Consider the following 10,871-nt stretch of genomic DNA (forward strand, 5'->3'; position numbering starts at 1 on the left):
ATAAAGTGGGACTACATTGTATTGAAAAGCTTTTAGACAGTAAAGAAAATCATCAACAAAGTAAAAAGTCAACCTAATATCCCAGATATGTGTCCATCAATATCTCAGCCATAAAAAAGAATGAAATCTTGCCATTGTGAAAACCCGGGTGGACCTCAAGGGTGTATGCTAAGTCAAATAAGTTATATAGAGAAAGACAAATACTGCACAATTTCTCATACATGATATCACAAAACAAACATAAAAACCAGCAACTTCATAGATACCAAGAACAGATGGGTGGCTATCAGAGGCTGTGGGTGGAAGGTGGTAAAAATGGGTGAATGAAACCAAAGGTTAAAACAATGGGCAAGTATACAGAAAGACACCTTGCCATAGAAAATATACTAATATAGCCTAGCCAGTATGGCTCAGTGGTTGGGCATCAACCCATGCACCAAGAGGTCACTGGTTCGATTCCCGGTCAGGGCTCATGCCCAGGTTGTGGACCAAATCCCCAGTGAGGGGCATACAGGAGGCGGTCAATCAATGTTCTCTCTCATCGATGTTTCTATCTCTCTGTCCTTTTCCCTTCCCCTCTCTCTAAAATTAATAAAAAAAAATTTTTTAAGAAAATTTACTAATATAAACCAATTATAAAAAGATACAGAAAATAAGGACGTTTTGGGAAAATAAATCCCTTATGCATTAGAGAAAAGCAAATTGAAACAGCATTGAGATATCCTACCCACCTATTGAAATGGTTACAATTGAAGCAAACAAAGGATCACATTTGAAAACACCAATCCTAGAAAAGATGTAGAACAACCAGAAATCTCATTTAAGAATTAGCAAATATGCTTAAGCCGATTCTTTTCTGAGATGTAATAGAGTTTTGTTTTGATTTGAAACATATTTTAAGATAAGGAATATAATATAAACAATAATAAATACCCATGTATCTGTCACTCGCTTTTTTATTTATTAATACATCATTTTAAATGAGTATACATTTCAATAATATGATAATACATAATCAATCGAAGCTGCCTATGGAACTCACAAGCACATTTAATTCCTCCTTAAGAGATTATTTTTATCTTTTTTTTTTAATCCTCACCCGAGGACATTTTTTCCATTTCTTGTTCAGATAGAGTGTGGGAGGGAGAGAGAGAGAGAGAGAAACATCGATGTGAAAGGGACACATCGAGTGGCTGCCACCCGCACGACGACCCAACCAGGGCCGGGGACAAACCACAACCGAGGTACATGCCTGAGCGGGAACCGAACCCAGGTATCTCTGGACTGCAGGCCAATGCTCTAACCTCTGAGCCAAACCAGCCAGGGCTATTTTTATCTTTATATTTAAAAGTTTCATTCTCATACTTGTTTTTATGTTATTAACTATGTATACGTGTATTCATAAGCTATATATAGAGTACTTATCTGCAAATATTTTAACTTGTAAAAAATAATTTTTTATATTCTTATCCTCCTGAAACTTTATTTTTGCTCAACAATTTTTGTTGAAAGTTGTGGTACTAGTAAATCTTAGCAGTAGTAAGGTGTATATACCCATGCACAAGTGACATTATTTTTTTCTATTAAACTTTTTAACTGGTAATATTGAAATGCTATTGATTTTTTATAAGCTGATCTTGTGTCCACTAATATTGCTAAACCCATTATGATTTTTATATATTATTAATTTTTTGAATACTGTAAGTAGAAAATCATTATTTTCTAAAATTAAGGAAAATTTGTCTTTTTCATGCAAGGTTTTATGCCTTATCTATTTTATGTGACAGCGAATCGTCTATTCTCATTTCTAACTTTTTTTTTTTTTAAAGAAATGACTACTCTTGGGCATTTATTTCTTAGACTCCAAAAATGCTGGGCACAGCTTAGAAGTGCCAAGATGAAAAATATAAACCTGAGATGACTGATCAGCAAAAGACATTACCCTCTAGGGACAACCACACACACAACCTAAATTGGCAGCCCTGCTGTTGATAGGATACCGTGTTCTTTCACAGCAGGCTTCAATAAATAACCATCACCAGTTGTACTAGTTAGTAATATCCTCGCACAGATTAGATATTTCAGCCTCAGGTAAACCTCCCAGGCCTGTCTGTAAACCTGGGCTCCCCCAGATTCGGCTCAGGCCACCTTTTCTATCTAGACTCTTGCAAGACTCTGTTCTTCCTCTTTTTCTGAATTTGTTTCTTTCTAATCCTTCTTCACAACATATACACACACACACACATACACACACACACACATATACATTTTGTATATGATATACATACAAAATATAAAATATATATAAAATATATATATGAAATACAAATATATATATATATTTAATCCTCACTCGAGGATATTTTTCTATTTATCTTCAGATAGAGTGGGAAGGAGAGAGAGGGAGAGAAAGGAAGAGAGAGAGAGAGAGAAACATCGACGTGAGAGGGACACATCCACTGGTTGCCGGAGCGAGACCAGGGCCGGGGACAACCGCAACCAAGGTACCTGCCCTTGGCCGGAATCGGACCCATGACTCATTGGTCCCCGAGCCCACACTCTATCACTGAGTCAAACCAGGGCACAACTGTAGTACAGGTAATTCATCCCATCCAGGAACTGACCGCTGGGCAGGGAGTCTGCCCAGCTCTTTCAGGTCCTAAGGCCTACGGTGCTTTCCGGCATCCCTGTTCACTGTGTTGTCACCCTCTTCATCCGGAATGTCAAGCACCTCAGTCATCGTCCCAGGGACAATCAGCTTGTGTTTTGCAGTGATAGTTGTGGTGGTGATGACCTCCTCCATCACGACCTTCAGCGTGTCGACTAGCGAGATGTAGCCCAGCCGCTTAGCGATGGCCAGGACCGTGTTGCCATTCGTGGTGGTGGTGTCCGGCTGGGTGCGGCGCTGCAGCAGCAAGGTGATGTGCATGTGGCCCTGTGGGTGGCCCTGCTGCAGGAGGGTGTAACTGGTCTTGGTTTTGGCGTTGACATTGGCTCGGTGCTTCAGAAGGAACTTGACCATTTTCACATTTCCATAGTGATAGGTCACAGTGAAAGGAGTGTAACTGAGCTGCGTGTGGGTGTCCCGGTCAGCCCCGTGCTTGATGAGAATATCAGCAATACTCACTTTGTCCTCCTGGGCTGCAACGTGTAAGGCTGTGAGTCCACTCTTGGTGGACGTTGGCGCCTTTTTCTGAGAGCGAGGTGACCATGTCCGTGTGCCCCTCCTGAGAGACCAGGTGCAGCGGGGTCATGCTCTACTTGATCACAACCTTCCTATTCTGCATCTGATTCTTCTTGGAAACAATATGTCAAGAAGTGTAGCCATTCTTGGTGGTGGTGTGAGGGGACGCGCCCTTCACCAGCAACAGCAGGGCCACCTTCTGGTTGTCATTGTGGGCAGCCATGTGCAGCGGGGTCAGGCCATTCTTGCCCGCAGAATCGGCGGTCACCCGCCAGTGCAGCAGCAGATTGGCCATGTCCAGGCTTCCATACTTGGCTGCAGCCCCTGCTTCCAAGAGGACAGAGGCCACGTCCACCTAGCAGTCCCTGGCAGAGATGTGCAGTGGCGTGTACCCGTTCATGGTGGCCATGTCTGGGTGATCCATGTGCTGGAGAAGCAGCTGGACAATTTCCGTCTTGTCCAGACAAGAGGCGACATGCGAAGACGTCTGTTCATCCTTGGCTCAGGCACTGTTCCCCAGCGGGCACTGCAGTCTCCTTGCGACTGTTAGTGACATCTGGACAGGCACCATTCTGCAGCAGGAGGAGCACCATGTTCAAGTGGCCCATGAAGGCAGCCATGTGTGTGAGGCCAGACTCTGCGACAGCGTGGATGGAAGCCCCATATTTCACCAGCCGTTCCATGACTTTGATGCTGTTTTTCTTGCAGGCAGTGTGCAGTGGAGGAAAACCGTTCAGGGCTCGGGCATTCAGATTGGCTCTCTTGTCCAAAAGGAGTTTGGTGACACAGTAGTGGCCACAGTGCGTGGCGATGTGCAGGGTCGGCATGTTGTCCAGGGTCATGTCATCCACAGGTGCCCTGTGCTTCCACAGGTGCTTGACACAATCCACATGGTCCCCCTGTGCAGCCATGTGAAGTGGAAACAGCCCATTCTTGGTCCTGGCCAGCAAGGGGGTGCCCCGCTCCACCAGCTACTCCACTGCCTGGTGGCATCCACTTGGAGCCACACAGTGCAGTGGCGTCAGGTGGGCCCTGGTTTTGGCATCGATCTGACCGCAGCGGTTCAGTAGGAGCTTCACCATGTTTGTGTTTCCCTTTTTGGAGGGCACGTGCAGAGGGGTGATCCCATTCATGGCCGTGAAGTCCACAGCGGCACCCCGGTTGAGGAGGAGGGTGGCCACCTTGATGTTTCCGTAGTGGGTGGCAATGTGCAGAGGGAGCAGCCGACTTGCTGTCATCCTTCCTGGAAGGGCCCGCAGCCTCACCTTGCCCTTGATGTCATTCTTCAGGAGGCCAGCCATGGCCTGGTTGTCTCCTTGTTGGAGTGCCATCGCCAGAGGCGTCAAGCCATCCTCAGCCACAGTGCTCTGATTAGCACCATTTTCCAGCAAATATTTTATAACATCGATGTGGTTCTCTTGGGCAGCCATGTATAGAAGAGTGAAACCATTCTGAGACTATACGTTAATATTGGACAACCTTCGCTTGTCCAGCCAAAGATGCGACGTGAAAAGCCCTATTTCCCTTCTTGATGGAGGAGTGCACCGCAGACCCTTTGCCCAGCAGCTCCTGCACCAGTCCCTCACCCTTGTTGACAACCAGGTGGAGAGCACTGAGTCCATTCTGGTTGCAGGTATTGATGTCTATGCCCCCCTTCAGGTACTCCACGAATTTGTCCAAGTTCCAGGTTTCCCGCTCTACCGGTGTTGAGGAAGCTGGCATTGATGTCAGACTCATGCATCCTGGGGGGAGGGAGGGAGCTTGGCTCCGCTGGGTGGGGGCCTCGTCTCCAGAGGCCAGGAAGGGGGGCGACCCCATCCTCCTCCTGCAGCATCCCCCCGCCCCGGGGACCCCCAAAGCACACGGGGCTCTGCCTCCTTCACAGCAGAACAGCAGGCGTGGCAGCCGGGAATCCTGGCCACGCCCCCCGTGCACACACCACCTCCCTGCCATCCTGACCCTCCTGGCGCTGCAGTCTGGACTAGAGAGTGGCCAGGACGGAAGCTAGTCTCATTGGTGTCCCACAAGGGATGCCTAGCGCGCCACCCCTCATTTTTAACTTTTATGTAAATGCTTCCAAAGTCTCATCATCAGGGAAAAAAAAAGTAATAACAGTAAGAATAACCATAATAAAACAGCAACGACATTAATTGAATTATGGCTATATGCCTGAAAATATTTAAGCATTTCACATATATCAACATCAATTTCATCAACTTTCCTGGATAAATATTATTTCTGAAATGAAAAGGTATATAATATGATAAAATCATACATAGCCTTTGAGAGGCAGAAACAGAATTCCAAACAGAGTGGTCTGGTTTCAGGATTTGTCTTAGTCAGTACTATATACCACTTATAATGACTTAGGTAGGGTACCTTTTATCGTGTTGGCCAAGTTTATTTCTATTCCTGGTTTATAAAACATTGAATCATGAATGCGTTAATATTTATTAAATAAATGTTCTCCATCATTTGGAATTTAACAATATTTTAGATTAATATTTATGTGGTTTGTAGGTAATCTCTTATTTTATTAGCTTATACTGTTGTTTCAATATAATATGGCCAAATACGTGTTTATCTGTATTTACCTTAATATTTTGAGTCTAAGTGCTTATTATGTCTTTTCTCAGTTTTGTAAAATTCATAGCTTTAAAAAAGTGTTTCTTTACTGTCTTCTCTGTTTTTACCTTCAGTCATTCTATTTGACAAGAGCTTTTGCAACAGTGAATTATTAATATTAACTAATATCCCTACTGTATTCAGATTTCCTTAATTTTATGCTAATATAATTGATCTGTTTCAGGATCTCATTCAGGATGCAGCTTTACATTTATCTGTCATTGTGGAAGTTCTTCAGATTGCTTTTTTAAAAGATGGTTATCTTGAAGAGTAACTTTATTGTTGTGCTCTAATGCCAGATTTTTTTTTTAGCATTACATCCTTATTTTTATTTAGAACCACCATAAGAAATGTCTTCATGAAGTGAGATTTGCATCTTCTAGCAAATTTTTCTTTTTTTTTTTATGACTTAGACAGTGTTGAGAAATACTGGTCAGGTGTGTTGTAAATGTGCCTCAACTGAGAAAATAACAGATCAAGTGCCATTCTCATCACACAATAGAAAGGTAATATATTACCAACATGATTGATCACAGTTGACGTTTATCCTGATCACTTAGCTGTACTCTTTGGAGGGCAGTCACTCTGCGTAGCTTACTAACCTATAGTGTTTATCTTGTTTCTTTTGCCTTTAGTTTTATAGACTTCAGTTAGTTTTTTATGTTACTTAGGTCAACACTTTTTCTCATGCCACTTTCAGTAAGGTAGTTTCATACATTTTTAATATAGTTAGATTGTTTCAGCTCATTCTTCATTCATTCTGGAATTCCCCTTACCTCCTAAAAGATTTTGTAAAAATTTGCATATATAAAGGTTCTGTCTTTATTTACTGAAAAATGTGTACTACGGATTGCTATATTTTTCCCTTTTTGGCTTGGTAACCCATTTTTTTGATTACTTAATAATAATCTATTTTATGGATGTAACCCTGTTTATCAATTTACCCACTGGAGGATATCCTGAAGGCTTCCATTTATTGTTGATTATATATAAAACGGCTATAAACATTCATATGCAGGCATTTGTGTGGACATGAGTTTTCAAATAAGTTGGGTCAATATTTAAAAGTACAGTTCCTGGATTATTTAACTGTTTAAGAAACAATCAAACAGTCTTTAAAAGTAATTACAGCATATTGCTTTCCTCCCGTAATAAACATGAGTTTGTGTTGCTCCACGTCCTCATCAGCCTTTGATATTAACAATTTTGGATTTAGATATTCTAATACATGTGTAGTGATATCTTATTGTTGTTTACTTTTCAATGACTTATTGAAAAATGATCTTGAGAATCCTTCCAGAAACTGGACTGATATAGAAATTTTCCACCTCTTGATATTTGAAATAGAACAGATTCAATTATGAAGCCAGCACGTCACTGTTGATGTTTGCATATAGCTTTTTTATTCCTGAGATTTCAGCTTGCTTGAAATATACACTTAATGCTTTGGGAATTAATTTATAATGATAGATTTCCTCAACTTCTCTTTCAGTGGGGGAGGTTGGCAATTCCTCCGGCAACCAGCTTCAAACAGTGATAAAATTGCTCTAATTCCTTTTCTTGTGTAGAACAAATTTTAGTCTCTTATTTCACTTGAGCCAAGAGCTAATCCATCATGCTCTATCTTCTGATGGAGACCCCAATAAGCTTGTGGCTTTAGTCCTGTTTATTGCGTTGGTTGAGAATTTTAGTTCCATTTCTTGTCCACAGATGTTTTAAAATATTCAACTATACATCTTAATTTCTATTTTTATGTATTTCTATCGTTGCTCTGAGTTGTTTTATTATGTGAGAACATAGTCTAATATGGGCCCCATGATCTCACCTCCCATTGTTTACTTTCTGTATAATCGCTTTCCTTTGAGAATTGCCAAAGTCTGTTAGTTGCTTTTATGAGTTACCTAACATTGCAACCTCTTTTTATAAGTGACTCTCTCTCTCTCTTGCTGAATGCATAGAAGCAAGTTGCCATGCTGTGAGCTGCCTTACAGAGAGGACCACATGGTAAGAAACTAAAGAGAGCTTCTGAATGACAAACAGCAAGAAACCAAAATTCGTAGACTGACAAACTGTAAGGAAGTGGATTCTCCCAACAACCATGTGAGCTTGGAAGTAGAGTCTTCTTCTGTCAAGCCTCAGATGAGCATGCAGCCCTGTTACCTTAATTGCAGACTGCCAGAGGACTCAGTAAAGTGATGTGCAGACTCTTGAAAGACAGAAACTCTGAAATGTTAAGCATGTTTTAAAATGTTGCTTATTGTAGAATCCAAGATGGTGGCAATGTAGATGGAAGTTACCCTCACCTCCTCCCAGAACCAAATAGGAAATACAACTAAAATGCAGAACAATTAACCTGAATAGCCTAGCTGAATAGCCTTCTGAAGATTAGTTGAACAGAAGTCTTACAACCGAGGATTTACAGAAGAAGCCACATTGAGACTGGTAGGAAGTGTGGAGACTTGAAAAGGGCTATTCCCATAGCCCCATTTGGTGGCTGAGAATTCAGAGGGATATCTCAGCTGCAAAGGTTCTCCATGAGGAGTGTGGGCTCTTAATCCCAACCAAAACTGCCCATCCCAGAGCATCAGAGATGGGAAGAGGCATCTAGATAACATCTGGCTGTAAAAAGTAGTGAGGATTCTGACCACCAGGGAGAGATAAAAGTCTGCTAGAAACCCACAGGGCCTCTTAAAGAGTAAGCACACAAAATGTAATTTGCAGCCCCTCACCCTGAGCTCCAGTGGAAGAAGAGCAGACAGGACCAGAGCCCTATGAGAAGTTGAGTTCTGAAGCTCCAGGGAGAGAGCTGAAGAAATAGCCACCAGGGTCCCTGTGCTAAGTCCATCTCCCACCCTGCAGAAGCCGTCTTTTTTGGGTTGAGCATGCCCCTCCATAGGGCATCAGCTTGGGGGAATGCAATAGCCTCACCCTCTGAAATCCCCATCACTCACCCTGTGGAGCTCATGCCCTGCAGAAGAATCAGCTGCTTAGATCCAGGGTGTAGAAAGCTGGGAAGACTCAGAGGGTGTCAGTGACTAAGTTGTGTGGCTCTGGGATGTGAACATTTTACCCCACTTTCCTATGAGCCTGACTGTCATCTCCCCTCCTCACAGAAGATCCACAAGCCCCACCCTCCAGCTACCCAGTGGCCTCACGCTGCCCAGCCTGTGCTCTCCAGGAGGTCTGGGGAAAATCCAAGACAGACTGAGTTGCCTGGCACTAAGACAGGGGTCATATTTCCCTCATGCCCGACTGATGCAGTGCCTTTTTTCACACAGCCAAATCTTGGTCAGTCTGGGTCTGATAAACTCTGCTAGCCTCATCTTGAAGACTGAATGAGAACCTGCCCCACCACAAAAGAATGCAGACACCTGGTTGGTAGCAGCTAGCCATTTTGGACCCTGGGACTTTTGCTGAGGACCCTCAGACCCAGCACTGGCACTAAATTTGAACCAATATTGGTCTGGTGAATACCACTTGCCCCTACCTGGTGAGTCACTGAGTGCCTACCTCATGCAGCTTATGTACTGCCAGAGTCTCTTTCAGTGATAGCCTAACAGGCAGCCAGCAGGCAAAGGCAAGCAGAGGCCGGCCTCATGGTAACTTGGGTCTTTTGCTGACCTGAAAAAGGTTAAAGACAAACAGAGAATCTTAAAAGCAGCAAGAGAAAGACAGTTATTTACACACAAGAGAGCTTCCATAAGAATGTCAACTGATTTCTCAACAGAAACATTTAAGGTCAGAAGACATCTGCACAAAATATTCAAAGTGATGAAAAGCAAGAACTTGCAACCAAGACTACTTTACCTAGTAAGGGTATCATTTAAAATTGAAGGAGAAATAAAGAGCTTCTCAGACAAGAAAAAGATAAAGGAGTTTATTACCACCACACCAGTATTATAAGAAATATGAAAAGGTCATCTTTAAGAAACAGAATGAAATAAAAAAAGAGAAACATAGTTATAAAGAATAAAAATGACAATATATACATAGGTATCAATAATCATTTTAAATGTAAATGACCTAAATGCTTCAATCAACTTTCAGATAATAATAAATATTTTTTACATAGAATTACTTTATAATACTAAAACCTTTATTTATTTTTATAAGATTTTATTTTTCTGTCATCAATAAAACAACAAAACATCCTATAGAAGAAGATGTGGAAAAAAGGGAACCCTTGTGCACTGTTGATGGGAATGCAGATTGGTGCAGCCACTATGAACAACAGCATGGAGGTTTCTCAAAAAATTATAAACAGAACTGTCTTATAACTCAGCAATTCTACTTCTGGGTATATATCTGAAGAAACCTAAAACACTAATTTGACATAATATATGCAACTTTATGTTCATTGCAGTGTATTTTACAATAATCAATCTATAGAACCAACCCAAGTGCCCATCGATAGATGAGTAGATACAAAAGTGATGGTACTTGTATACAATGGAATATTATTTGGACATAAAAAAGAACAAAATCATATCATTTGCAACACCATGAAGAAACCTAGAGGAAATTAGGTTAAGTGAAATAAGTCAGTCAGAGGAAGACAAATACCATATGATTTCACTTTCATGTGAAAGCTAAAGGAAATATAATTAAATAAAACAAACAAAACAGAAACAGACTCATAGACACAGAGAAGGAATTGATGATTGCCAAAGGGAGGGGGGTTGAGGGACTGGGTGAAATAGGTAAAGGGATTGAGAAGTATAAATTGGTAGTTACAGAATAGTCATGAAGATGTAAAGTACAGCCTGAGGAATATAGTCAGTAATATTGTATTAACTATGTATGGTGAATGTTGGGTTGTTGAAATGCCAGGGAGAACACTTTGTAAATTATATGACTGTCTAACCATGATGTTGTGCACCTGAATATAATACAAAATAATATTGCATGTAAACTGATATTTTAAAAAATTAAAAATAAGTTAAAGACACTGTAAAGTTTGTGATATTTTTATGTCACAATAGGTAACTTCTATACACAAGAGTGAATCAAATCGTAAGCAAGTCATCTTGACTAGAAATCTCAGTTAATAACTTTAAAAAAC

At 41.4% G+C, this 10,871-nt stretch overlaps 1 pseudogene; it reads right to left on the reverse strand.

Moving 5' to 3' along the window:
• Positions 1-2,571: 2,571 nt before the first annotated feature.
• LOC118636108 lies at positions 2,572-4,925 on the reverse strand (annotated as a pseudogene).
• Between the last annotated feature and the right edge of the window lie 5,946 nt (positions 4,926-10,871).

The sequence above is a fragment of the Molossus molossus genome, unplaced genomic scaffold (genome assembly GCF_014108415.1).
Source record: "Molossus molossus isolate mMolMol1 unplaced genomic scaffold, mMolMol1.p scaffold_m16_p_2, whole genome shotgun sequence".
NCBI lineage: Eukaryota > Metazoa > Chordata > Mammalia > Chiroptera > Molossidae > Molossus > Molossus molossus.